This window comes from Stenella coeruleoalba (assembly GCF_951394435.1).
Source record: "Stenella coeruleoalba genome assembly, contig: scaffold_55, whole genome shotgun sequence".
Classification (NCBI taxonomy): Eukaryota; Metazoa; Chordata; class Mammalia; order Artiodactyla; family Delphinidae; genus Stenella; species Stenella coeruleoalba.
The window spans coordinates 793,552-820,987 of NW_027646028.1; the positions used below are offsets into that span (position 1 = coordinate 793,552).

The window sequence follows — 27,436 nt, forward strand, 5'->3', positions numbered from 1 at the left end:
CCCTATTCCTGTTCATCTTCCGCAGAAATTGCAAACTGGGCCAAACAGGAGGTTAAAGGCACTGACTCTCCAAGATGGGAGAGTGTTAGTAAAGCATGTGGAATGTTGCACCCGAGTGCCAGGGGAGGAAAACTGAGACATATTTGAACACATCTCCCGTTCACACGGTTGATCATACTCTGGGTTCCACATGCATGTTTTAGCTGAAGGAAGAATACCTTAAACCTGGAGAGTTGAGACCCGTGGAATGGGTACCATGCAATATGACTTCAAAGGGTCTTCATTTGCTCACCGAACCTCTCCAATCCTATCACTGCTGCGTTTATGCCCCTGTACACACGCTTGATTCTCTTTCGGAGACATAGCAATCCATAGGTTTTCAGATACTTACTAGTCAGGTACATTCTTAGGCGTTTAATATGGGGTGTTGAGTCTATTTCGTTGAGCAAGGAGTAGCTCTTGTCCATTCCATATTTGGCTTAAGGAAATTTATCTGTGCTCATTTCAATCCCTGGTTTTATGCAGCACCCCAACTCACCTTTCCTCTTAAGCAAGCATAAGTTGGTTTTCTAAATTTGAGACCCTGTTCTGTTTTGCAATCCAGTTCCTGTGTAGCCAAGTTTCCATTCCGTGTATTAGTGATATCTTATGATGTTTCTTTTTCTGTGTGACTTATTTCAGTTAGAATTATCATACCTGAATCCACTCATTATGCTGCTACGGGCCTGATGACATAGATTTCATTGTTGAGTGATATTGCATTCTACGTAAGTACCACAACTTCTTTATCCATTTTTCACTTTCTGCGATATTGAACTTTTACCGTAAATGAGGTTCTTGTAAACAGAGCTGTCCGAAACTTTGGGGTGGCTGTGTCTTTTTGATTTTAATTTCCCTAAGCTATAGGACCATAAGTGGAAGTGCCCTAGGCTCTGTTGCTTTGTTTTTTAGATGTTTCAGGAAACACCATACAGTTCTCCCCGAGTGGCTGTTGGCAATTTACATCCCACCCATCAGCATAACAAGGCTCCCAGTTCTCCATGGCCTGTCCTGCCTTTCTGGATTTTACACTTTTCTCAGATGGCCCTTTTAACCAGTGGGAAGTGAGACTTCATTGTAGTGCAGATTTCCTTTGCAAGCTTGCTTGGTTGTACAAAAAGTGCATATGCGTTTTTTCCTGAATATATTCAGGAAAAAACACATACGCCCTTTTTGGCCAAGTGCATCATTGTCGACGTTCTGCCTCATTTCCTATGCTTTAAATGCAATTCCAGTCTACCTCCTGAAATCGGTTTCCTGCAATTCTGCCTTTCTTTCAATGCCTCTTCATAGCCTTTCCTCAATATCCTTTTTGAAAATTGTTGGCCTTTATAACTCTGCACGTTTTTGAATTGCAGTGGCCCTGAGCTCCATTTTTCAGCTCTTATTTTTGTGATCTTGCCTCATAACCGCAGGATTCCTTCAGGCCCTATTGTTCTTGTGGGACACCTTGCTGTGCCTTTGGTTAATTCTTCTTACTGATGTGAAATTAGAGTGACATGTGCCCATTGAAACCACTACATTAGTTTCTCACTGGTTCCCCCTAACCCATTCATCCTCCGCACTATCTGCAGACTGTGCGATACTGGGACTTAAAGGCATTGACTCTCCATGTGAGGTTGTTGTTAGTAAAGCGGCTGGAATGTCGATCCGGAGCCCCAGGAGAGGAACAATGGGGTGTGTTTTAGAAACCTTTCCTGATCATATGGTATACCAGTCGCTGGGTTTCCCAAGCATGGTTTAGCTGTAGGAAGATTCCCTTCAACCTGGAGTGTTGGGACCCTTGGAATGAGTAGCATGAAGTATTGCATTAAACTTTTGGCAGTTGCTCACCAAAGCTCACCAATCCTGTCAGCCCCAAGTGTCCAGCCTTATGTCTTATCCAGCTGTGGGTTTATATGTGGTCAATCCAGGTTGCATCACAGCCCCTGAGCGAATTTTGTAAGAATTTTTCTCTCTTTCATTGTTTCTGCGTTTTGTTTTTAAAATTTATTTCTATAATGGGGTTTAGCTCATCTTCACTGCTGTGTTTGTGCCGCTCTGCACACACTTGATTCCCTTATGGAGATATATCAATACATGGGTTTTAAGATTCTTATTACTCAGATATATTTCTCTGCGGTGTATAGGGTGTGTTGAGGCCAGTTCATTGAGCAAGGTGTAGATCTTGTCTAATACCTATTTGGTTTATTGAACGGTATCTGTGCTAATTTCAAACTCTGGTTTTATGCATCACCCCACCTCTCCTTTCCCCTTAAGCTGACATAAGTGTGTTTTCTAAATGTGAGACACTGTTCTGTTCTGTAATTCATTTCTTGTGCAGCCATATTTACCCTCCCTCTATAAGTGATATCTTATGATATGTTTCTTTTTCTGTTTGACTTATTTCAAGTAGTATTATCGGACCTAAATCCACTCTTTATCCTTCTACTAGCCTTATTACATTGATTTCATGGTGAAGAGATATTCCATTGTACATAAGTACCACATCTTCTTTATCCATTGTTCTCTTTCCTGGGATATTTAAGGTGTACTGAAGTTGAGGTTCTTGTAAACAGAGTAGCCCTAAACTGTGGTGTGCTTGTGTCTTGTTGATTTTTAGACTTCCCTAGATATACTCCCATGATTGGAAGTGTCCTATGCTCTGTAGCTCTGTTTTTTAGATGATTTAGGAACCACCATACACTCCTCCAGAGTGGCTCTCGGCAGTTCACACACTGCCCATCAGTGTATAAAGGCTCCCTGTTCTCCATGGCCTGTCCTGCATTTCTGGTTTTTACAATTTTTTAGGATGGCCCTTTTGACCGGTGGGAAGTGAGACTTCTTTGTTGTGCACATTTGCATTGCTTGCTTGGTTCCTTGCCCATAAGGTGTATATGCGTTTTTTCCTGGATATAATCAGGAAAAAACGCATACGCCCTTTTGGGCCAACTGCATCATTGTCGAAATTCTGCCGCTTTTCATGTGCTTTAAAGACGAGTCCAATCTATCTCTTGAAATCTGTTTCTTGCAATTCTGTCTTGCATTCAGATCCTCTTCTTTGCCTTACCTCAACATAATTTTGGACGTTAGTTTTCATTTATAACTCTGCAGGTTTGTGAATTGCAGTGACCCTGAGCTCCATTTTTTAAGTTGCTCTTTTGTGAGCTGGCCTCAAACCCGCAGGATTGCTTCAGGCCCTATTTTGGCTCCAGCGAGGTGGGCTGAGCCTTTTTTTAATTCTTATTCTTAATGGGAAATTAGAGTGATATGTGCCCGTCCAAACCCCTACAACTATTCTCTCATTGGTTCCCCCTCTTCCCGTTCATCCTCCTCACAATTTGCAAAATGTGTGAAACAGAAGTTGAAATGTGCTGATTCTCCAAGTGGGGAGATTCTAAGTAACGTGGCTGGAATGGTGAACAGGAGCACCAGGAGAGGATAAATGAGCTGCATTTTAGACACATCTCCCGATCACATGGTGTACAGTCCTCTGGGTTTTCCATGCATGTTTTAGCTGTAGGAAGATCCCTTGAACCTGCAGATTTGGGACCCATTGAATGGGTACCAGGTAGTATTACTTTAAAGGGTGTGCATTTCCTCACCCAAGCTCACATTTCTCTTAGCGCGAACAGTTTCCAGCCTTATGTCTCATCCTGCTGTGGGTCTAGACGTGTTCAATCCATGTTGCATCACCGTCCCTGAGGAAAAGTTGTAAGAGGTTTTCTCTGTCTCTCTGTCGTTTATTTTTTTCAATTTATTACTATATTGGTTACAGCTGATTTTCAAAGCTCTGTTTCTTGCTGCTGTACATCCACTTGATTCACGTACAGAGAGACATCAGTAAATTCTTTTTCAGATTCTTACCAGTCGTATATATTCTTTTCCGGTGACTTGAGTGTGCTGAGTGTAGTTCTTTTAAATACCGTGTAGGCCTTGTTGATTATCAGTTTGGTATTTGGAATGGTATCTTTGCTAATTTCAACCTCCTGGATGATGCCTCACCCCTCCCCACCTTTCCCGTTTAGCAGCCTTATGCGTGTTTTCTACATATTTGACTATGTTTTTGTTTTGTAATTTATTTCATGTGTAGCTATTTTGGATTCCACCTTTAAGTGATATCTTATGATATGTGTCTTTTTCTTTTTGAATTCTGTCACTTAGAATGATCATACGTAACTCCTCCAGAGTTGTTACAACTGGCCATATTTCATTGATTTCCAGGCTGAGTAATATTCCACTCTACATAAGTACCTCATCTCTATCCATTTTTTCCCTCCAGAGACATTTAAGTTATATCCTAGTCGAGGATCTTTTAAACAGAGAGGGGGTAAACATTGGGGTGCCTGTGTCCTCTCGATTTTTGTTTTTCCCAAGATATACGCCCATGAGTGCAAGTGCCCTATGCTCTGTAGCTCATTTTTTAGATGCTTTAGTAAACACAATATACTTCTCCAGAATGGCCGTTGGCAATATACATTTCCACTATAAGTCTCACAGGGCTCCCTCTTCTCATTGCCCTGTCCTGCATTTCTGTTGTTTACGCTTTATGAGGATGGCTCTTGTGACTGATGCGAAGTGATATCTTTTGTAGTATTGATTTCCAGTGCCCACCTGTTTGGTTGGCTAAAAAAGTGTATGCCCTTTTCTTGAATATATACAGAAAAAAACGCATACACCCTTTTTGGCCAACTGCAATGTTGGCAATGTTCAGCTCCTTTTCTTGTGCTTAATGGCGAGTCCTTTCTACCTCCTCAAATCCCTTTCCTGCCATTCTCCCTTGCTTACAAGTCCTTTTCTCTGACTTTCCTCAAGACATTTTTCAGTGATGGATATTTTCAACTCTGCAGTTTCGTGAATTTTACTGCCCCTGAGTTCCATTGTTCAACTTGTGTTTATGGGAACTGGCCACAAAGCAGCAGGATTTCCTCAAGCCCTATACTGTTTCCATGGGCAACCCTAGCCTTTGGTCAATTCGTCTTCCTGATTGGAAATTAGAGTGACATGTGCCTGTCTGAACACCTAGGACTTGTCTCTCATTGTTCCTCATCCTTCCGCTTCATCCTCTGGACAAATTCCAAACTGTACGCAACAGGATGTTGACAGTGCTGACATCTCCAAGTGGGGAGACTGTTAGTAAAGACGCTGGAGGGGTGAACCCGAGCACCAGGAGATGAGGAGATGAGATGCCTTTTCCAAACTCTTCCCGATCAGACGGTATACTATCCTCTGGGTGTGACAGACATGTTTTAGCAGTAGGAAGAGTCCCATTCATGTAAGGAGAACACCAGGGCTTTTTCAAAATCAGTGTCTCCCCGAAACCCAAACTGGGGAATTTTTTAAGCTACGGCTACACATATGTTCATTAAGGGCCTTGGGAAGTAGGCAGAGTCCAAACTTTAGATGATTGAAGTCTTCAGGGTCAGAAGCACTCACCACCAGCTTCCCTTAGGCTACACTTTAACTGTCATTGATAGATGATGTCAATAAAAATATCTATTCTTTTTCAGATTATTTCCCCTTATAGGTTATTGCAAAATGTTGAGTGTAGTTCCCTGTGCTATACAGTAGTTCCTTGTTGATGATCTATTTTATACATAGCAGTGTGTATGTGTTAATCCCAAACTGTTAATTTATCCCTCCTCCCACCTTTCCCCTTTGGTAATAATAAATTATAAGATTTTATACTTCTCAGAAATGGGGGAGCTGAAAGAGAGGTATCATTTTCAATGGAAAAGCATTTAAAACAAGATTGAAGGTTTAACCAAGATTATTAGATGTACATCCTTGGAAAGAAATCACTTCGTTTCTCTAATATTGACCTGACAAATAAGACAAACCCTTTCACTGAACTTGCTTATAATAAAGTGATGGAAATATCAAATGGAAGTGTTAGAAACATCTTATTTTACCCGAGCCTTATACACTGTTCTATGTTAACTACAGTTTGGCTCACACATCTGTTCATTGAGGTTACAATAGTCTCAATTTCTGTTACTGATCCTCCAGAGTGGACCCCAACAAGTGTTCCCCTGCCCAGTGTCATTGGGGCCAACAGATCGAGACTGAGTTTGGTTCACAAGCAAAGGAAACTTTATATTTTGATCAGAGAATGGAGAGGTGAGAGCATGCACTACCCCGTGGGCTGTGGGCTGGGCTGCTGTGTAGAGATCCTGTCAGAGTCATTGGGAGGGAGGGGACAGAGCTTTCAAGGGCTGGGTTGGCTGCAGCTCAGGCTCTATATCGTGGAGTCTGCACTGGGCCCCAGGAGCTGAGGTGTCGACCCAGCCATTCTGCACTAGGAAATCTGGTCTGAAGTGGCGGGTGTGGAGCCTCTGCATGCGAGACCCTAGGAGTACGTGAAATTAGACAAAGCACAAAGGATAAAAAAGTTAGACTTGACTTTATTGCACAGATTCTATTTTTATCTCCCAGGGATTTTTAATGGGCTTTGCTGGGGACAAACCCCTCCTCTGCCTTTTGTCCCGTTGCTCATTCTTGGAGTTCTGAGGGTGCAGACCCTTCTTCTGTAACTGCTGAGTGCTGAGTTGGGAGCCCTCATACCCAGGGGCGAGGGTCAGAACTTCTCCCCAGCAGCCTCCAGGTGGCGTTGATTTTCCCCAGGCCCCCTGCCTCCTTGCTCGTCCACCTGAACACCAGCATTGGAAGTGTTATAGATTCTAATGACCTTTAAGGGTCCAGGAAAGAGATGTGCAGAGACGTTGTGGGGGCCGGTTTCACCCCGCCCCACATTTGTTCGGCCACCTTAGGCTGACCGTTTCTGCCAGCCTAGATGCTCTGACCAGTAGTCTGTGCTTTCTTCAATTAGGCCCCTGAATTAACGTACAAACAGCACCAGGTGTCAGAGCCCTGCCCACTCAACTCCCAGACAGTCCAGGGTCAGTGGTGATCAAGGACCATGATGGCCACTGAGTCAACAGCCTTTTGAAGTAAACAGGAGTCCAGCCGGTCTTATTGGCCACCATCATCACGGTGTCTGTAGGCTTTTCTATAGTGACAGTGTGATATACGGTTCCCCCGCCAAGATTATTAGCTCCCCTCTGGGTGCAGTAAGTCCTGCAAGCAGTAGTCTACTGTTTTGGGACACACTCTTGTTGTTTTATGAGAAAAACTCCAGGTCAAGTGATGTTCACACGAGTCGTCATGGTGCCCTGTTGCCCCCGGTTATCTCTCTGGATGTTGGAGTTGGAAGGCCTCCTCACTCGAGGTCGGTGTGCCAACGGAACGAACCCTGCAACTTCAGGGCATGGTTGGTGGTTAGGATCACCACGTGGGGTCCTTTTCCCTTAGGAGGGAGGTGGCCTTTTGGGCTGCTGATTTCCAGGTTTTTAGATACCGCCAGTATCTTGGCCAGATGTGGCAGTGGGTCAAGCCCCTTGGTGACCATAGTTTATCCTACCTGGATGGCATTCTTGCATTGTTCCATTTCAAGTGGTCCCAGTTTTTGCACTAATTCTCCAATGGCGATTCACCTTTCACCGGGAATGTAAAGGTCAAAGGGTTTAGCTAAATTAGGGAGTTCCAGGGCAAGGGTCTGAATTGACTGCTCTTTCCATTCTTGAAAGGCCACTTCTGGATTCTATTCAAAAGGATCATCATCTTTTCCTTTCAGTGTTTCATATAGAGGCCCAGCTAGTAGACTGTAGTTAGGGATCCAGAAGCAGCAAACCCTGGCCTCCCCAGGAACCCCTAAGCTGTCTTCTAGTTTTAGAAAGGGGTAAGGCTGAAAATGGTTTCTTCCCTTTCCTGGGATGGGCTTCTCTGACCTTCTGTGAGAATGAAGCCCAGGCAGGTCACCGCAGTCTGTGATATTTGAGCTTCTTTTTGGACGACGTCTATCCTTTATTGGCTTGGTAGTTCAGAGGCCTCCTTAGTAGGGCTGGCGATCAGAATGTCATCTGCGTATTGAAGGAGGGTTTCCTTTTCCAGAGGTAGAACTTTTAGGTCTTTACCTAAGCTTTCCCCAAAGACGGTGTGGGAATTTTTGCACCCTTGGGGCAAGACGGCCCGGAAGTATTGTTTTAGTTGTATGTTGAGTCCTGCCACTCACAAGCCAAAATTTCTTGTGACTCTGGGACTAATGGAATACAAAAGAAGGCATCATTGAAGACTAATACAGAATACCATGTCCTGGTGGTTGGTAGAATGACCAGCAGGGTGTAGGAATTAGGAGCAGCTGGAGGTATATCCTCGGTGGCTTCACTGACTGTCCTGACATTCTTTACCAGGTCCCCAGCAGCCCATGGGGCTCTCGTGGTCAGACCAATCCCCGGATACAGAGCTACCCTTGCAGGTACCGTGGCAGGGCTGGGCACACAGGAACCATGCACATAGCCCTCATTGCAGAGCACCCCCAGCTCACCTGTCACTCAGAGCTGACACAGAGCACCTCAGAGCAGGACTTGAACTAACAAACAGCAGCTGCGACAGGTCTGTGACCCTGGTCATCACTCTGTACGGCCTCCCTCCACCTGGTCTTCCAGAGACTTCCACTGCACCCGGGGCACCAGGCCTCTGTCTCCAACCACCACCCACCCCTCCTCTCCCTGACTCCTGGGTTCCTCTCATTAGGAGAGTGTTTTCTTGAAGTTGTCTCCCACTCATGGGCCAGATAAAATGATTAGAAAACAAGCCAAAGCTGCAGCCCCTTGTCTATCTTGACTCTCAGGAGCCCACACCTGTTCCTTGGACCTGGCCGGTTCAGCAAGTTCCATTTTCTGCAACTGTGAGCCCCTGAGGGGTGATGATTGGCTGACCTGGGCAGCCTTACCGTGCCGGCCAGCCCTCCCCAGGTGTGCCTGGGTTGAGATCAATATAAATACCACTCCAGGCAGCAAGAGCCCCTGCAGCCATGCCTGACGCCATTTTCTCTGCCCTGTCAGCAGTCTCGGGGCTGGGCTGGTGGGAGGGAGTGAGAGGCCACAGCTTTGTGGGTGGCCCAGTGTGAGTGGGGCTCTGTTGGACTTTCTGCAGCAGTTGCCAGGCTGCCACCTGCTAAGGAAGAGGATGTGTCACCCATACCTGCTGCTGGAATTTCTCCCTGGGCAGAGGTGAGGAAGGAAAAAAGCAGTGGGGGCAGGGACAGGACGGGTATCTCAGGCAGGGAAATGGAAATCTTCCAGAAGAGCACCCAGGGCCAGTACCATCCTGGCTGGCCTGCAGGCACCAAGTCGGCTGGCATGCTGTCACTCGTGTGGCTCCATGGCCCTTCCTCTAGGCTTTCAAGTCCTTGTACATATTCAGGTGTTTTACCTGGGAAGGTTGGGAACAGTTCAGCAGCAGCTGGCCTGGGGCTCATCTCACGTTTACTCACAGATGCCTCGGCACAGTCCCCCAGGCTTGTAATGAGGACACTCCTTGCGGGGGGGCTGCTGGCTGCATGCGAGATGATTCCCCACCTCTGACCAACTTCAGAATTGTCTACCACTGAAGCAAGTGCCCTGATAGGGTTTTCATCTGTATAACTGGTGGGTTCTGTTTTGTTTTTTCTTTTTTGTTTCAAGGTAGGTTTTATTCCTCTTTTTTGTACTTATGGATGTAAGCATGGAAATAATTCATTCATATAAATACATGTATGTGAAGGGAATAACTTTTTTCCGTTTTTTAAAAAATTTTATTTTTCATTTTATTTTATTTATTTTTATACAGCAGGTTCTTATTGGTTATCTATTTTATACATATAAATGTATACATGTCAATCCCAATCTCCCAACTCCTCCCACCGCCACCCCCCCCCCATGGTTTTCCCCTCTTTGTGTCCATACATTTGTTCTCTACATCTGTGTCTCTATTTCTGCCCTTCAAACTGGTTCATCTGTACCATTTTTCTAGGTTCCACATATATGCGTTAATATACAATATTTGTTTTTCTCTCTCTGACTTACTCCACTCTGTATGACAGTCTCTAGATCCATCGACGTCTCTACAAATGACACAATTTCATTCCTTTTTATGGCTAATAGTCCATTTTATATATGTACCACATCTTTATCCATTCGTCTGTCTGTGGGCATTTAGGTTGCTTCCATTACCTGGCTATTGTAAATAGTGCTGCAATGAACATTGTGGTGAATGTGTCTTTTTGATTTATGGTTTTCTCTGGGTATATGCCCAGTAGTGGGTTGCTGGATCATATGGTAATTCTATTTTTAGTTTTTTAAGGAACCTCCATACTGTTCTCCATAGTGACTATCAATTTACATTCCCACCAATCGTGGAAGAGGGTTCCTTTTCTCCACACCCTCTCCAGCATTTGTTGTTTGTAGATTTTCTGATGATGCCCATTCTAACAGGTGTGAGGTGATACCTCATTGTAGTTTTGATTTGCATTTCTCTAATAATTAGTGATGTAGAGCAGCTTTTCATGTGCTCCTTGGCCATCTCTACATCTTTTTGGAAGAAATGTCTATTTAGATCTTCTGCCCATTTTTGTATTGGGTTGTTTGTTTTTTTAATATTGAGCTGCATCAGCTGTTTATATATATTGGAGATTAATCCTTTGTCCATTGATTCAGTTGCAAATATATTCTCCCATTCTGAGGGTTGTCTTTTTGTGTTTGTAGTTTCCATTGCTTTGCAAAAGCTTTTACGTTTCATTAGGTCCCATTTGTTTAGTTTTCTTTTTTATGTCATTACTCTAGGAGGTGGATCAAAAAAGATCTTGCTGTGATTTATGTTAGAGTATTCTTCCTATGTTTTCCTCTAAGAGTTTTATACTGTCCGGTCTTACATTAAGGTCTCTAATCCATTTTGAATTTATTTTTGTGTATGGTGTTAGGGGGTGTTCTAATTTCATTCTTTTACATGTAGCTGTCCATTTTTCCCAGCACCACTGATTGAAGACACTGTCTTTTCTCCATTGTATAGTCTTGCCTACTTTGTCATAGATTAGTTGACCATAGGTGTGTAGGTTTATCTCTGGGCTTCTTTCTTTTTTATTTTCCTTTTACACCTTTATTGGAGTATAATTGCTTTACAATGGAGTGTTAGTTTCTGCTGTATAACAAAGTGAGTCAATTATACATATACATATATCACCATATCCCCTCCCTCTTACATCTCCCTCCCACCCTCCACATCCCACCCCTTTAGGTGGTCGCAAAGCACCGAGCTGATCTCCCTGTGCTATGTGGCTGCTTCCCAGTAGCTATCGATGTTACATTTGGTAATGTATATATGTCCATGGCACTCTCTCACTTCGTCCCAGCTTACCCTTCCCCCTCCCCGTGTCCTCAAGTCCTTTCTCTATGTCTGTGTCCTTAATCCTGTCCTGCCCCTAGGTTCTTCATAAACTTTTTTCTTTAGATTCCATATATCTCTGTTAGTACACGGTATTTATTTTTCTCTTTCTGACTTACTTCACTGTGTAGGACAGACTCTAAGTCCATCCCCCTCACTACAAATAACTCAGTTTTGTTTCTTTTTATGGCTGAGTAATATTCCATTTATATATGTGCCAGATATTCTTTATCCATTTATCTGTCGATGGACACTTAGGTTGCTTCCATGTCCTGGCTATTGTAAGTAGAACTGCAATGAACATTGTTGTATATAACTCTTTTTGAATTATGGTTTTCTCAGGGCAAATGCCCAGTAGTTGGATTGCTGGGTCGTATGGTACTTCTATTTTTAGTTTTTTCAGGAACCTCTATACTGTTATCCCTAGTGGGTATAGCAATTTACATTCCCAGCAACAGTGCAAGAACGTTCCCTTTTCTCCAGTAAATGCCTCTCCAGCATTTATTGTTTGTAGATTTTTTGATGATTGCCATTCTGACTGCTGGGAGTTGATACCTCACTGTAGTTTTGATTTGCATTTCTCTAATGATTAGTGATGTTCAGCATCCTTTCACGTGTTTATTGGCAATCTGTATATCTCCTTTGGAGAAATGTCTATTTAGGTCTTCTGCCCATTTTTGGATTGTGTTGTTTGTTTTTGTGATATTGAGCTACACGAGCTGCTTGTAAATTTTGGAGATTAATCTTTTGTCATTTGCTTCATTTGAAAACATTTTCTCCCATTCTGAGGGTTGTATTTTCGTCTTGTTTATGTTTTCCTTTGCTGTGCAAAAGCTTTGAAGTTTCATTAGGTCCCATTTGTTTATTTTTGTTTTTATTTCCACTTCTCTAGGAGGTGGGTCAAAAAGGATCTTGCTGTGATTTATGTCATAGAGTGTTCTGCCTATGTTTTCCTCTAATAATTTTATAGTGTCTGGTCTAACATTTAGATCTCTAATTCATTTTGAGTTTATTTTTGTGTATGGTGTTATGGAGTGTTCTAATTTCATTCTTTCACGTGTAGTTGTCCAGTTTTCCCAGCACCACTTACTGAAGAGACTGTCTTTTCTTCATTGTATATCTTTGCCTCCTTTGTCATAGATGAGTTAGCCATAGGTACGTAGGTTTATCTCTGGGCTTTCTATCTTGTTCAATTGATCTATATTTCTGTTTTTGTGCCAGTACCATATAGTCTTGATTAATGTAGCTTTGTAGTATAGTCTGAAGTTAGGAAGTCTGATTCCTCCAGCTCTTTTAATTTCCCTCAAGACTGCTTTGGCTATTCGGGGTCTTTTGTGTCTCCATACAAATTTTAAGATTTTTTTGTTCTAGTTCTGTAGAAAATGCCAGTGGTATTTGATAGGGATTGCATTGAATCTGTAGCTTGCTTTGGGTACTATAGTCATTTTCACAATATTGATTCTTCTAATCCAAGAACATGGTTTATACCTCCATATGTTTATATCATCTTTGATTTCTTTCAGCAGTGTCTTATAGTTTTCTGAGTACAGGTCTTTTACCTCCTTATGTAGGGTCATTCCTCCGTATTTTATTCTTTTTGTTGCAATGGTGAATGAGATTGTTTCCTTAATTTCTCTTTCTGATCTTTCATTGTTAGTGTATAGGAATGCAAGAGATTTCTGTGCATTAATTTTGTATCCTGCAACTTTACCAAATTCATTGATTAGCTCTGGTAGTTTTCTGGTGGCATCTTTAGGATTCACTATGTGTAGTATCGTGTCATTTGCAAACAGTGACAATTTTACTTCTTCTTTTCCAATTTGTATTCCTTTTATTTCTTTTTCTTCTCTGATTACTGTGTCTAGGACTTCCAAAAACTATGTTGAGTAATAGTGGTGAGAGTGGACATCCTTGTCTTGTTCCTGATCTTAGAGGAAATGCTTTTAGTTTTTCACTATTGAGAATGATGTTTGCTGTGGGTTTGTCATATACTGCCTTTATTATGTTGAGGTAGATTCCCTCTATGCCCACTTTTTGGAGACTTTTAATCATAAATTGGTGTTGAATTTTGTCAAAAGCTTTTCCTGCATCTATTGGGATGATCATATTTTTATTCTACAATTTGTTAATATGGTGTATCACATTGATTGATTTGTGTATATTGAAGAATTCTTGCATCCCTGGGATAAACCCCACCTGATCATGGTGCATGATCCTTTTAATGTGTTGTTTAATTCTGTTTCCTAGTATTTTGTTGAGGATTTTTACATCTATATTAATCAGTGATATTGGTCTTTAATTTTCTTTTTCTGTAGTATCTTTGTCTGGTTTTGGTATCAGGGTGATTGTGGCCTCATATAATGAGTTTGGGAGTGTTCCTTCCCCTGAAAAGTTCTGAAGAGTTTGAGAAGATTGGGTGTTAGCTCTTGTCTAAATGTTTGATAGAATTCACTTCTGATGCCATCTCGTTCTGGACTTTTGTTTGTTGGAAGATTTTTAATCACACTTTCAATTTCATTACTTGTGATTGGTCTGTTCATATTTTCTATTTCTTCCCGGTTCAGTCTTGGAAGGTTATACCTTTCTAAGAATTTGTCCATTTCTTCCAGGTTGTCCATTTTATTGGCATAGAGTTGCTTGTAGAGGTCTCTTAGGATGCTTTGTATTTCTGTGGTGTCTGTTACAACTTCTCCTGTTTCATTTCTAATTTTATTGATTTGAGTCCTCTCCCTCTTTTACTTGAGTCTGGCTAAAGGTTTATCATTTTTGTTTATCTTCTCAAAGAACCAGCTTTTAGTTTTATTGATCTTTGCTATTGTTTTTATTTCATTTATTTCTGCTCTGATCTTTATGATTTCTTTCCTTCTATTAACTTTGGGTTTTGTTCTTCATTCTCTAGTTCCTTTAGGTGTAGGGTTAGATTGTTTATTTGAGATTTTTCTGGTTTCTTGAGGTAGGCTTTTATTGCTATAAACTTCCCTCTTAGAACTGTTTTTGCTGCATCCCATAGGTTTTGGATCATCGTGTTTTTGTTGTCATTTGTCTCTAGGTATTTTTTGATTTCCTCTTTGATTTCCTCAGTGATCTCTTGGTTATTTAGAAATGTATTGTTTAGCCTCCATGTGTTTGTTTTTTACGTTACTTTCCCTGTAATTGATTTCTAATCTCATAGCATTGTGGTCGGAACAGCTGCTTGATATGATTTCAGTTTTCTTAAATTTACTGAGGCTTTATTTGTGACCCAAGATGTGATCTATCCCGGAGAATGTTCCGTGTGCCATTGAGAAGAACTTGTAGTCTGCTGTTTTTGGATGGAATGTCCTATAAATATCCATTAAATCTATCTGGTCTATTGTGTCATTTAAAGCTTGTGTTTCCTTATTAATTTTCTGTCTGGATGATCTCCATTGGTGTAAGTGAGGTGTTAAAGTCCCTTGCTATTATTGTGTTACTGTTGATTTCCTCTTTTATAGCTGTTAGCAGTTGCCTTATGTATTGAGGTGTTCCTGTGTTGGGTACATATATATTTATAATTGTTATATCTTGGATTGATCCCTTGATCATTATGTAGTGTCCTTCCTTGTCTCTTGTAACATTCTTTATTTTAAAATCTATTTTATCTGATATGAGTATTGCTACTCCAGCTTTCTTTTGATTTTCATTTGCATGGAATATATTTTTCCATCCTCTCACTTTCAGTCTGTATGTGTCCCTAGGTCTGAAATGGGTCTCTTGTAGACAGCATATATATGGATCTTGTTTTTGTATCCATTCAGTGAGCCTGTGTCATTTGGTTGGAGCATTTAATCCATTCACGTTTAAGGTAATTATCAATATGTATGTTCCTATTATTATTTTCTTAATTGTTATGGGTTTGTCTTAGTGGGTCCTTTTCTTCTCTTGTGTTTCCCACTTAGAGAAGTTCCTTTAGCATTTGTTGTAGAGCTGGTTTCGTGGTGCTGAATTCTCTTAGCTTTTGCTTGTCTGTAAAGCTTTTGATTTCTCCATCAAATCTGAATGAGATACTTGCTGGGTGGAGTACTCTTGGTGGTAGGTTCTTCCCTTTCATCACGTTAAATTTATCATGCCACTCCCTTCTGGCTTGTAGATTTTCTGCTGAGAAATCAGCTGTTAACCTTATGGGAATTCCGTTGTATGTTGTCATTTTTCCCTGGTTGCTTTCAATAATTTTTCTTTGTCTTTAACTTTTTCAATTTGATTACTGTGTGTCTCGGCATTTTTCTCCTTTGGTTTATCCTGCCTGGGACTCTCTGCGCTTCGTGGACTTCGGTGGCTATTTCTTTTCCCATGCTAGGGAAGTTTTCAACTATAATCTCTTCAGATATTTTCTCGAGTCCTTTCTCTCTCTGTTCTCCATCTGGGACCCCTATAATGCGAATGTTGTTGCATTTAATGTTGTCCCAGAAGTCTCTTAGGTTGTCTTCATTTATTTTCATTCTTTTTCTTTATTTTGTTCCATGGCAGTGATTTCCACCTTTCTGTCTTCCAGGTCACTTATCCGTTCTTCTGTCACAGTTATTCTGCTACTGATTCCTTCTAGTGTATTTTTCATTTCAGTTATTGTATTGTTCATCTCTGTTTGTTTGTTCTTTAATTCTTCTAGGTGTTTGTTCCTTAATTCTTCTAGGTCTTTGTTAAGCATTTCTTGCATCTTCTCGATCTTTGCCTCCATTATTTTTCTAAGGTTTTGGATCATCTTCACTATCATTATTCTGAATTCTTTTACTGGAAGGTTACCTATCCCCACTTCATTTCGTTGTTTTTCTGAGGATTTATCTTGTTCCTTGATCTGGTATAAAGTCCTCTGCCTTTTCATTTTCTCTATCTTTCTGTGAATGTGGTTTTCCTTCCACAGGCTGCAGAATTGTAGTTCTTCTTGCTTCTGCTGTCTGCTCTCCAGTGATTGAGTCTATCTGAGAGGCTTGTGCAAGCTTCCTTATGCGAGGGACTGGTGGTGGGTAGAGCTGGGTGTTGTTCTGGTGGGCAGAGCTTTAATCTGCTTGTCTGTGGATTAAATAAAAGTTTAATAAAAAGTTTAATCCACTTGTCTGCTAATGCATGGGGCTGGGTTCCCTCCCTGTTGGTTGTTTGGACTGAGGCGACCCAGCACTGGAGCCTACCTTGCTCTTGGTGGGGCTAATGGTGGACTCTGGGAGAGTTCACGCCAAGGAGTATTTCCCAGAACTTCTGCTGTCAGTGTCGTTGTCCCCATGGTGAGCTGCAGCCACACCCCACCTCTGCAGGAGACCCTCTAAAACTAGCAGCTAGGTATGATCATTCACCTACGGGGTGACTGCTCCTTCCCTTGGGTCCTGATGTGCACACTACTTTGTGTGTGTCCTCCAAGAGTGGAGTCTCTGTTGAGACTCTGAGTCTCTGAATGCAGTTGAGACTCTGAGTGGAGTCGCACAGACTCTGGGTCCTGTGAAGCTTCGATGTTTTGTGGTTCTAGAAATCCTATAGGAGACAGTCCACAGCAGGTGAAGCTAATGCTGTCATAGAGGTGGTGAAACCAAAGATCTGCAGTTCCGACTAGAGGTGCTGATGTACAAACAGGACAAAATCATCTCATGTGAATGTAGTTCAGGCACGTTTAAAATGAATGCAGTCATGTTAATGCCTAACATCTTCTATCTTGTGCCTCTCCTCAAGGACCCCCTCCTCAGTTCCTGAGGCTCCTGTAAGTCATGTACAGGGGAATGGAGAGTGGGCTCTGTCCAGTCTGAGCCCTGAGTTACCCTGTGTGTATCTTAGGATACTTTGTATTTCTGTGGTGGCTCTTGTAACATCATCTCTTTCAGTTCTGATTTATTTGGCCCCTCTCTTTAAAAAAAATACTACTGTTGTCTTTTATTCTTTACAGAAGTTTAATAAGTGTTTGATCTACTACCCTTACTCTATGTATACTTTTTGCCGTGAGATTTTTACTTTTGTTTGTTTTCTTGTTACTGTCAATAATTAGTGAGAATTCTTTTAAGCTACCTTCAACATTGCTTATAAAGCTGCTTTATTAGTGATGACAGAGCTTTAATGGAAGTCGTGTTCTGGTTGTAAATTAGAATGCAATGTGCCAGCAAAAAGCCCCTTAAGTGTATGTCTCATTACTTCTCGTTCTTTTTTTCCCCTTTTTTTCTCTCTTTTTTTTCTTGTTCTTTTTTTAATGTTTATTTTTTATCAGAGCAAATTTGATTAAAATGTTTTGTTTGTTCTAGGTGTGTAAGATGTTGTTCTTTTACACATATACATGTATCTATACTTCTTCAGATCGTTTTCTCATGTAGCTTGTGACACAATGTTGAGTAGTCTTCTCTTGGTATTCCATAGGTCTTTGGTGATTATATATTTCACATGTGTTTCTATATCTATGTTAACCCCAATATCCTAATGTATCCAGTCCTCACACCTTTCCATTTGGTGAACCATAACTTTGTTTAATGAATCTGTGATTGCCTTTCTCTGTGGAAATATCTTCATTGGTATCAATTTTTAGCTAACACCTATAAGTGATATTATAGGATATGTGTCTTTTGCTGTCTGACTTAGTACAATTTGCCTGATTACCTCTAGAATCATCTACGGTGCTGCAAATGGCATTGTTTCATTTTTTTCCCTAGATAATATTCCATCTGTACATGTACCAGTTCTTCTTTGTCCACTCACCTGTTGATGGACTTTTTGGTTGCCTCCATGTCTTGGCTATTGTAATACTGCTGCACTGCACATTTGCCTGCCTGTGTCTTTACAATTCTGTCTTCTTATGTTATAGGCCCAGGAGTGGGCATCCTGTATCATATGGTATCTCGGGGTTTACCGTTTAAATGCACCACGATTCTGTGCTCATTATTGGCTCTTTCCAGGTTACATCCCACTTAAAGTTGAGGGTATGCATTTCTCCACAACACCTTCAGCATTTATTTATTTATTTATTTTTAATATCTTTATTGAAGTATAATTGCTTTACAATGGTGTGCTAGCTTGTGCTTTACAACAAAATGAATCAGTTATACATATACATATGTTCCCATATCACTTCCCTCTTGCGTCTCCCTCCCTCCCACCCTCCCTCCCCTCCAGGCGGTCACAAAGCACCGAGCTGATCTCCCTGTGCCATGCTGCTGCTTCCCACTAGCTATCTACCTTACGTTTGGTAGTGTATATATGTCCATGCCTCTCTCTCCCTTTGTCACAGCTTACCCTTCCCCCTCCCCATATCCTCAAGTCCATTCTCTAGTAGATCTCTGTCTTTATTCCTGTTTTACCCCTAGGTTCTTCATGACATTTTTTTCCCTTAAATTCCAGGTATATGTGTTAGCATACGGTATTTGTCTCTCTCTTTCTGACTTACTTCACTGTGTATGACAGACTCTAGGTCTATCCACCTCATTACAAATAGCTCAATTTCGTTTCTTTTTATGGCTTCAGCATTTATTGTTTGTAGTTTTCTTGCTGATGGATATTCTGACTGGTGTGAGCTGATACCTCTTTGTGGTTGAATTTGCATATGACTCATAATCCTTTGAAATTGAGCTTTAAGTCATGTCCTTTTTATTTTTCAAACTGTGATTACAGCTTAGCTCTTCAAAGTGTTTTCTAAAGTATGTGTTACATTTTGAAATTTATTGGCCATTACCTCCCTCAAAACATTTTGAGGGCAGGTTTCATTTACAGCCCTGCAGTACTTGTTCACATGAAGTGACCATTAGCACAGGCTTTAAAGCTGCTTTTGCAGGTAACGGCCAGATTGCGGCAGCCTTTCTTTGTTCCCCATGCTGGTACTAGGGAAACAGAGCTTCCGGCCGGTGGTCTTCCTCGGTTATAAATTAGAGTGGAATGTGCCCAGATAAACCCCCAAAGGCTGATGTCTCCTTACTTTTGTTTGTTTTTTTAATTTAATTTATATTTTTATCGGAATAATATTCCATTTTGTATATGGACCACTTCTTGGTGCATTGCTCTGTTGAGGGACATTTTCGTTGCTTCCAAGTGTTGGCTATATTAAATATTGCTGGAGTGCAAGATTGCCAGCTTGTGACTTTTTGATTCTCATTTTCTCAGGTGATAGTCCCAGCAGTGGGTATGACTGATTGACTAGTAGCTCAATGTTTACCTTTTCAAAGCACCTCCATTGTGTTTTCATTAGTGGCTCTTACCATGTCTCCCTTAGAGCCGAGGGTACGAACTTCTCCACAATCCCTTCAGCATTTATAGTTTGCAGCATTTTTGCTAATGGCCAATCTGACTGTTGTGACCTGATAGGTTTTTGTAATTTGGGTTTGCATGACTTTAAAAATTCCTAAAATTCATCATTTTCCACGCCTTTTTCCTTTCTGTTAAAAATCAAGTGTGAGTACAATCTATCTCTTGAAGCTGTCTTCTTGGAAGGTTGCCCTCTTTTGAATTTTTGGTGGATATTCGACCCCAGGATTTTTTTGGAGGGCAGATGTCATTACAGAACTGCAAGTTTGGTGAATATTTAGTGACCATTAGCACTGGGTTTAAAGCTGCTGTTGTGGGAAACGGCCACAAGGAGGCAGCATTTGTCCTTTCCCAAATCTGGGTACTAGGGCAGCAGAGCCTTTCTGGAAGTCGTGGTCCTAGGTTTTAAGTTAGAATGGAATGTGCCAGGAGGAACGCCCATAAGTTTATGTCTCATTACATCTTGGTTTTTAAAATTTATTTAATCGGGGTAATGATTAGATATTGTTTGTCCAGATGTACACAATCTGGTTCATTTGTACAATATATATGTCTATTCATGTTCAGATCCTCTTCCCATGTAAAATATTACAGTGTTCCATAGACCTCCCTTGCTATATGGTCCGTCTTTTTGATATATGTTTATTATATGTATTTGTATACGTATGGTAACGTTAATCTTAATTTATCCATTCTGCCCACCTTTCCTTTTAGATAAGCATACTTAATTTCTAAGTCTGTGAGTGTCTTTCTCTGTGGAAATATGTTCATTTGTGTTAGTTATTAGATAACGCCTATAAGTGATATCATAGGATATAGGTCTTTTGCTTTCTGACTTACCTCATATTCTGTGATTATCTCCAAGCTCATCTATGGCACCTCAAATAGCAGTGTTTCATTGTTTTCCATGGCTAATATTCTATTGTGAACGTGGACCACTTCTTCTTCATCCATACATCTGTTGATGGACATTTTGGTGGCTTCACTGTCTTGGCTATTGTGAATAAGGCTGCAGTGCAGCTTTTGCAGCCCGCGTCTTCTCGATTCTGGTCTTCTCAGGTGAGAGGCCCAGTGGTGTGACTGCTGCATCGAATGGTACCTCAACTTTTACTTTTAATCGTAGCTCCTTTCTGTTCTCATTATTGGCTCTTACCACGTTACATCTCACCAGCAGCTAGAGGGTACACAGTTCTCTAAAACCCCTTCAGAATTTATTGTTTGTAGACCTTTTGCTGATGGTCAGTCGACTGGTGTGAGTTGAAACCTTTTTGTACATTAGATTTGCATGAGTCTAATAATTCCTGAGGTTGAGCTTTCACCCATTTTCCTTTTTTTAAACAAGAGAGTGAGTCAAACTTACCTCTTCATACTATCGTCTTGAAAAATTTGCCAGTTTTGAATTTTATTGTCCATTCCCTACCTCAGCACAGTTGTTTAGGGCAGGTGTCCTTTGCAGCCCTGAGTCCTTGTGAATGTTAAGAGAACATTAGCTGTGGGCTTAACGCCGCTCTTGCGGAAAACGGCCACAAGGCAGCAGAATTTCTACATTTCCAACTCTGGGTTTTTGGGCAGCAGAGCCTTCCTGGAAATCGTGTTAGTAGGCTGCAAATTAGAGTGGAATGTGCCAGAGCACATCCCCAAGAGCTTATATCTCCTTACTTCTTGTTTGTTTTATAAATTTAATTTTTATTAATTATCAGAGCAAACTTGATAAAAATATTTTGTTTCTCCTAGGTGTACAGAATCTCGTTCATTATATCAATGTATCTGTCATTTATCTTTGCATTCTTTACCATGTAGGTTATTACAGAGTGTTGCCTAGACCTCTCTTGGTATTCCATAGGTATTTTGTGATTATATATTTCATATGTATTAGTACATGTCTGTTAACCCTCATATCCTAATTCACACATTCCTTACACTTTTCCATTGGTTAAACATAATTTTTTTTTCTTAATCCATGCTTTTCCTTCTCTTGGAAATAAGTTCATGAGTATCAACTTTTAGGTAACACCTAGAAGTGATGTCATAGGATATCTGTCTTTCACTTTCTTTCTTTAATTTGAGTGATTATCTCTAGGTCCTTATATGGTGGTGCAAACGGCACTGTTTCATTGTTTTCCATGGCTTATATTCCATTGTTTACATGGACCACTTCCTCTTTGTGCATTTTTCTGTTGATGGACATTTTGGTTTCTTCCAAGTCTTGGCTATGTTAAATATTCCTGCAGTGCAGGATTGCCAGTCTGTGTCTTTTCCATTCTGCTCTGCTCAGGTGATAGGCACATCAAAGGACCTACCAGATCACATGGTAGCTCAATTTTTACCCTTAAACGCACCTCCATTATGTTCTCACTACTGGCTGTTACCAGTTTACATCCCCCCCAGCAGCTGGAGGGTACACAGTTCTCTGAAACCCCTTCAGCATTTATTCTTTGTAGACTTTTTGCTGAAGAACATTCTGACGGCTGTGAGGTGAACATTTCTGTAATTGGATTTGCATGGCTTTATTCATTGCTGATGTTGCGCATTTTTCAATTCCCTTTTATTTTAAAGAGAAAAAAAAGAAAAGACAAAATGTGCGTAAAATATGCCTCTTGACATTGTCTTCTTGAAATGTTGACGTCTTTTGAATTTTCTGGTCGATTACGACCCCAGGACATTTTTGAGGCCCGGTGTCCTTTACAGTGCTGCACATATTTTGAATATTAAGTGACCATTACCTCTTGGTTTAAAGCTGCTGTTGTGTGAAACAGTCACAAGGCGGCAGCATTTCTCCTTTACCAAATCTGGTTACCAGGGCAACAGAGCCTTAATGGAAGTCCTGTTCTAGGTTGAAAATTAGAATGGGATGTGCCAGGAAAAATTCCTTTCAGTTTATGTCTCATTATTTCTTGTTCATATTTTTAATTTAATTTTTATTTTTTATCGCAGCAAATTTGATTACAATGTTTTTTTTTTTTTTTGTTCTAGGTGTGCAAGATGTGGTTCTTTCACACACATACATATATCTATTCTTCTTCAGAACCTTTTCCCAGGTAGGTTATGACACAATGTTGAGTAGTCTTCTCTTGGTATTCCGTAGGTCTTTGGTGATTATATATTTCACATGTGTTTCTATATCTATGTTAACCCCAATATCGTAATGTATCCAATCCTCACACCTTTCGATTTGGGGAACCATAAGTTTGTTCAATGAATCTGTGATTGCCTTTCTCTGTGGAAATATCTTCATTGTTATCAATTTTCAGGTAACACCTATAAGTGATATACGTTAGGTGTCTTTCGCTTTCTCACTTACTACAAGTTGCATGGTTACCTCTAGACTCATCTATGGTGCTGCAAATGGCATTGTTTCACTTTTTTCCCGAGCTAATATTCCATCTCTACATGTAACAGTTCCTCTTTGTCCACTCATCTGTTGATGGACTTTTGGTTGCTTCCATGTCTTGGCTATTGTAATACTGCTGCAGTGCAGATTTGCCTGCCTGTGTCTTTCCAATTCTGTCTTCTTATGTTATAGGCCCAGGAGTGGGCCTGCTGGATCATATAATAGCTCAATATTTACCTTTTAAAGGCACCTCCACCCTGTTCCCATTAGTGACTCTTACCAGGTTACGTCCCACTTCAAATTAAGGGTATGCATTTCTCCACAACCTCTTCAGCATTGATCGTTTGTAGTTTCTTTCCTGATGGTTATTCTGAATGGTGTGAGCTGATACCTCTGTGTGGTTGGATTTGCATGTGTCTCATAATCCTTTGAAACTGAGCTTTCAGGCATGTCCTTTTATTTTTCAAACGGTTATTACAGCTTAGTTCTTCAAATGGTTTTCTTGAAATATGTGCCACATTTTGAAATACTTTGGCCTTTACCTCCCGCAAGACATGATGAAGGCAGGTTTCCTTTACAGCCCTGCAGGACTTGTTCATATGAAGTGACAATTAGCATAGGTTTTAAAGCTGTTTTTTCAGGTAATGGCCAGAGGGTGGAGCATTTCATAATTCTATGAAACGTAACTGAACACACAATATATATTTTTTCTTTTAAATTTCCATTGTTACTTTTTTAAAGTACAATTATAATTGAAGTTCTTTGTAACAAGTGAAATTTAAAAAATTAAAGGAAAAGATAATATTTTACCACTTGCCATCCTTTCCCATTTACTGAAACGACCAGCATAATGTGTAGATTTCTCATTTTATCCAGGTGTTCTATACATCTGGAATATCATGCTTCTCACTGTAGAAAAACAGATTTAGCTCTCACACTTTTTATAGGCTACATAACATTCCATAGAACAGAAGTACCAACTATTTCAGACTTAGCTTTTTGAGGGACACTCAGGTTACTTTCTGTTTTATTTTGTTGTTCTTTTTTTGGGGGGGGGTAGGAGTTTATTATTTATTTATTTATTTTTGTTGTGTTGGGTCTGAGTTTCCGTGTGAGGGCTTTCTCTAGTTGTGGCAAGTGGGGGGCCACTCTTGATCTCGGTGCGCAGGCCTCTCACTATTGCGGCCTCTCTTGTTGCAGAGCACAGGCTCCAGATGCGAGGGCTCACTGGTTGTGGCTTATGGGCCTAGTTGCTCCATGGCATGTGGGATCCTCCCAGACCAGGGCTCGAACCTGTGTCCCCTGCATTAGCAGGCAGATTCTAACCACCGCACCACCAGCGAAGCCCTCTATTTTGTTGTTCTGCTAGTTTGTTTTAACCCAAGAAAATATTTTTTTAAATACAAAAAAACAAAATTAAGCTAAGGGTAAGGATTAGGGTTTAGGGTAAGATTTAGGGTTAGGGTACGGGTTAGGATTATTGTATGGCTTAGAGTATGGTTTAGGGTTATGGTTATGGTACGGGTTAGTGTTAGGGTACAGTTTAGGGTATGGCTATGGTTTAGTGTTAGGGTACGGGTTAAGGTATGGGTTAGTGTTAGGGTATGGGTTAGGATTCAGGTACGGTTTATGTTCAGGGTTATGGTTAGGTTTAGTGTATGGGTTAGTGTTAGGTACGGGTTAGGGTTAGGTTTAGTTTTAAGGAAGGGGTAGAGTTTAGGGTACAGGATAGGGAACAACAAAGGGTTAGGGTTAGGGTACGTGTTAGGGTACAGTTTAGTGTTAGTGTACGGGTTAGGATTAGGGTACGGTTTAGGGTAAGGTTTAGAGTTAGGGTTAGGGGACGGGTATGGTTTGGGGTACAGTTTAGGGTATGACCACGGGTTAGGAGTAGGGTAAGTGTTAGGGTACGGTTTAGTGTTAGTGTACAGGTTAGGATTATGGTACGGGATAGTGTAAGGGTTAGGGTTAGGGAATGGGTACAGATTAGGTTGCAGGTTAGGGTATGACAACGGGTTAAGGTTAGGGTACGTGTTAGTGTATGGGTTAGGATTAGGGTACGGGTTAGGTTATGGGTTAGTGTTAGGGGATGGGTTAGGATTAGGATACGGGTTATGGTACGGTTTAGGGAAAGGGTTAGGATACGGGGTAGGGTTAGGATAAAGTTTAGTGTATGGCTATGTGTTACTGTTAGGGTACATGTTAGCGTACGGGTTAGTGTTCGTGTACAGCTTAGGGTAAGGGTTAGGGTTAGGGAACGGGTACGGTCTCAGGTACAGGTTAGGGTATGGTAGCGGGATAGGGATAGTGTACGTGTTAGGATGAGACTTCTTTGTAGTGCAGATTTGAATTTCCCGCTTGCTTGGTGGGCCAAAAAGTGTGTATGCATTTTATCCTGAATATACTCAGGAAAAAACGTATACGCCCTTTTTGGCCAAGTGCATCGCTGCCAAACGATGTGCCAAACAGGAGGTTACAAGCACTGACTCTCCAAGTGGGGAGATTGTTAGTAAAGCGTCTGGAATGGCGAACCCGAGTACCAGAGGACGAATAATGAGATGCGTTTTAGAAACCTTGCCCGATCACACTGTGGACCATCCTCTGGGTTTCCCACGCATGTTTTAGCTGTAGGAAGAATCCCTTAAACCTGGAGGGTTGGGACCCATGGAATGGGTAGCACGCAGTACTACTTCAAAGGGTCTGCATTTGCTCACCGAACCTCACCAATCCTCACAGCCCCAAGTGTCCAGCCTTATGCCTCACTCAGCTGTGGGTGTAGATGTGGTAAATCCAGGTTTCATCACAAGCCTGAACGAGTTATTTAAGAATTTCTCTCTCTTTCACTGTCTTTGTGTTTTGATTTTGAAATTTATTTTTATAATGGGGTTTAGCTGATTTGCACTGCTGTGTTTATGCCGCTCGATGCACACTTGATTCTCTTACGGAGACATATAAATACATAGGTTTTAAGATTCTTACTACTCAGATATATTCCTCTGCGGTGAATAGGGGGTGTTGAGTCCACTTCGTTGAACAAGGAGTATATCTTGTCTATTACTGGCTTATGGAACGGTATCTGTGCTCATTTCAATCTCTGGATTTATGCAGCACCCCAACTCACCTTTCCCCTTAAGCAAGCATAAGTTGGTTTTCTAAATGTGAGACTCTGTTCTGTTTTGTAATTCAGTTCATGTGTAGCCAAGTTTACATTCCCTCTATAAGTGTTATCTTATGACTAGTTTCTTTTTCTGTGTGACTTATTTCACTCAGAATCATCGAACCTAAATCCACTCATTATGCTGCTACGGGCCTGATGACATTGATTTCATTGCGGAGTGATATTCCATTGTATGTAAGTACCACAACTTCTTTATCCATTTTTCTCTTTCTGGGATATTTAAGTTGTTCCGTTGTCGAGGTTCTTGTAAACACAGCAGCCCTAAACTTTGGGGTGGCTGTGTCTTTTTTATTTTAATTTCCCTAAGCTATAGGACCATAAGTGGAAGTGCCCGAGTCTCTGTAGCTTTGTTTTTTAGATGTTTCAGGAAACACCATACACTTCTCCAGAGTGGCTGTTGGCCATTTACATCCCGCCCATCAGCATAACAAGGCTCCCAGTTCTCCATGGCCTGTCCTGCCTTTCTGGATTTTACACTTTTTTCAGATGGCCCATTTAACCGGTGGGAAGTGAGACTTCATTGTAGTGCGGATTTCCATTGCACGCTTCCTTGGTTGGCAAAAATGGCCGTATGCGTTTTTTCCTGGATATATTCAGGAAAAAACGCATATGCATTTTTTGGCCAAGTGCATCATTGTCGAAGTTCTGCCGCTTTTCATATGCTTTAAATGCAATTCCAATCTACCTCCTGAAATCTGTTTCCTGCAATTGTGCCTTGCTTTCAAGTCCTCTTCACAGCCTTACCTCAATATATTTTTGGACGATAGTTGTCCTTTATAACTCTGCAAGTTTGTGAATTGCAGTGACCCTGAGCTCCTTTTTCCAACTCGCTTTTTTGTGAGCTGGACGCAAAATGGCAGGATTGCTTCAGGCCCTAATCTGGTTCCAGCATGGCACGCTGAGCCTTTGGTTAATTCTTCTTCTTGGTGGGAAATTAGAGTGAAATGTGCCCGTCCAAACAACTACAGCTAGTCTCTCATTGGTTCTCCCTATTCCCATTCATCCTCCGCAGAAATTGCAGAGTGTGCCAAACAGGAGGTTACAAGCACTGACTCTCCAAGTGGGGAGATTGTTACTAAAGCGTCTGGAATGGCGAACCCGAGTACCAGAGGACGAATAATGAGATGCGTTTTAGAAACCTTGCCCGATCACACTGTGGACCATCCTCTGGGTTTCCCACGCATGTTTTAGGTGTAGGAAGAATCCCTTAAACCTGGAGAGTTGGGACCCATGGAATGGGTAGCACGCAGTACTACTTCAAAGAGCCTGCATTTGCTCACCGAATCTCACCAATTCTCTCAGCCCCAAGTGTCCAGCCTTATGTCTCACCCAGCTGTGGGTGTAGATGTGGTAAATCCAGGTTTCATCACAAGCCTGAACGAATTATTTAAGAATTTCTCTCTCTTTCACTGTCTTTCTGTTTTGTTTTTGAA

The 27,436-nt window shown here is 41.2% G+C and overlaps 1 long non-coding RNA gene across 1 annotated transcript; it reads left to right on the forward strand.

Moving 5' to 3' along the window:
- The first annotated feature begins 681 nt into the window (after positions 1 to 681).
- Positions 682 to 26,935, forward strand: LOC307181380. The gene is made up of 3 exons (XR_013826615.1): positions 682 to 767; positions 22,468 to 22,532; positions 26,096 to 26,935. It is a non-coding gene; the product is annotated as an uncharacterized lncRNA (long non-coding RNA).
- Positions 26,936 to 27,436: the final 501 nt, after the last annotated feature.